We start from the raw sequence: 2711 nt of genomic DNA on the forward strand, positions 1-2711 counted from the left end.
TCTCTTCCACACTAAAGCTAACCGTTTAGTACTTGTTGCACATGCAGGCAGTGCTGTACCTGTAACCTGGGAACACATAGACTGTTACTACCCGTGGCTTAGTCTTGTATACGTTTCAAAAATCCTCTGTAGAGATGATTTGATCCGCCTGCATGCCTTTCTCCTCCAGTGCAGTTATATCAGTGCAAAGACGGCCTGTAGTTGTCTCTGTGTACCTCATCATCATCATCTCACAACATACAACGTACTAGTAGTGGCTCAGTATTGCACCAAAATCAAGATACTAGGTGAGACTTGATAACGTAATGTACTATAGAATTGCACTGTATTTGCTGTACATCATGAGGGTTTGTGTGTCCGTTTGTAGAGTTTGACTGACACGGTAAATCACACCCTGTTTGATAAAAAATATAAATATATATCAATAGCATAACCTGGCCTTCTTAAATCGTGTTTGAGACCCTGTCGGCAACCTTTCACAGCTGCAAATGTGTCAACTTAATATACTTATTAAACTGTATTACAGCAATGTAATAATGCAGTTGGTATCAGTAAGAGACTCTTACTTTTAAGTCAGACCTCGAAAATGGACCATAAAATGATACTAGTGCCTCGTGGGATGATAGAGGAGAACAAAATGAACTCTGATACACTAAATTCCGACTCCTCTCCAATCTTTGATTTTATCTTGTGATGCACTTTAGTACAACCGTTCAAGCCTTGACAAATAATTCAAATAAAAAAATAATCAGGTCATAACTTAAGACGATGGGTTCCAACGAGATATTCCCTGATAACAAAGGAGAGGGTCACAATTTTTTTAAGCCTGCCCTAAATCAAGGTGCCCGTACGGATAAGGGAAACAGATTTAGCTGGGATCATTCTTCCTGTTGAGACGGGCAACTAAGAGATCCTGAGATCCTCAGAGATGGTGTTACATGTGAACCTATCCATTCAATAAAAGAGTCAAGAACCTCTGCTCTAAGCATGGGATGGGACATTCCCAGAGCCACTCGAATGCAACGAGGACGGCCAAACAGTCCCCTCATGGCGTTGCATTATCCTCTGATTATGTAAGAGAGGCTAAAAGAGTGAATGCTCACTGGGCAATGCTGCATATCTCGAGACATTAAGTAACTGTGGCATGAGAATCAAGTAAAAGCAGCGGTTCATTCTTGACCATGGAAACAATCTCACCTTAAGGTCTATTACTGATAACATAACATTAATAGATTATGATTACACACATACCAGTATATTTAGATATCACTATTAGTATAATACTTAGGCGTCAGACATTTTAAAACAGACTTTTCCCTGACAACAGAAAACTAAATCTGCCTGTTGCTGCCTGGAAAGTATGAAATTCATAAAGGATATGCAATGTGTAGGGAAATTGACTAATGTGCGTAAAGACCACATTACCAATCAAATAATCATTCAAATTTATCCAAGAACACATCAAATTCAATTAAAAAGCAAAACATTTTCAGCTTTACAGACCCAGTGTATTGGTCTAACCCTGCTGGCTTCCTGCCCAGTGGACACAGGAGCTGAAGTGATGTGTCTGTGTCATGTCTGTTGAATCTCCTGAACGGTGGGGTGCCATTGGTCCGCAAGTTGTTTACTCCGCACTGAGGATGATGGGTCAGCGCTTCGTGATCTCCAAACTGTCTCTGTGTGAAAATGAAGCTGCAGGGAATGTTGCATCATTTTGTTCTGTCTGTGGAGCTTTTAGGGCTAATGTCTCTCTCTCTCTCTCTCTCTCTCTCTCTCTCCTTTACACAAACACAACACACATTCACTGTTACTCCTCCAGCTTATTTGGTTTCTGTATGTCTGAATGATCCTCCACTGATGCTATTACGACTTGAAATATGAGGAGACGTTAAAGGAGGAAGAGGGTAGAGGGGACAGCAAGGGAGAAACATGTATTTTTTAGTCGTTATTTTTCTACATTGACCTGAATGTATATTTATTCTTTAAAGACACCTGTGTATTTGTCACGCAGATGACTGAACAGAATAGTTTTTATACGGTTTGTGATAACCACTGAGCTGACAAAACAAGCACCGGGATTTTGATGTCGCCTAATGTGGTCGCTTGTGCTGCAGTTTCGTCCACCACCGAACGAAGAACCTTGCACTTTACTATGACGTGAACCTGCTCCAGTCTACCAAGTGTCATTGTGTATAGAATATTTCTATGGTAATACTAAAATAAATGTTGCTCATGTTTAATATTATTTTAATCACTTTTTCGCCTGGTTATTCACATACTAAAGAGCCTTGTTTCTAGTTACTAGTTGGATGTGTCAAAATTGTGTATAGTAATATATTTGGAGCTATTAGAGGACGGGTGATGCATATTTTTTTGTTTTCTTTTTATCAAGTCAAGGGAAGGGGGCCAAAGAAAATATTGAAGATGCAGGGCAAACAGGTGTAATAAATAACATTAATTGCGGCCCCGTTTCCTTAAAGAGATTTAGGGCCCTGGTGTCGTGAACGCCGCCTTACTGACCCATGACTGAATCACTAAATAGAATAGGCACCATAATTAATTTGAACAATGACCCTGCTATGACACATCACTTTTACAGAAACTAAAATATAGTGAAGCTCAAATGTGTTATATATTCATTTATTCGCCTGCAGAAAATATCTTACTAAAAAGTGAAAAACAAAGCAAGTTAAGTATTTTTCCAATGGTAC

This window comes from Taurulus bubalis, assembly GCF_910589615.1.
Source record: "Taurulus bubalis genome assembly, chromosome: 2".
NCBI lineage: Eukaryota > Metazoa > Chordata > Actinopteri > Perciformes > Cottidae > Taurulus > Taurulus bubalis.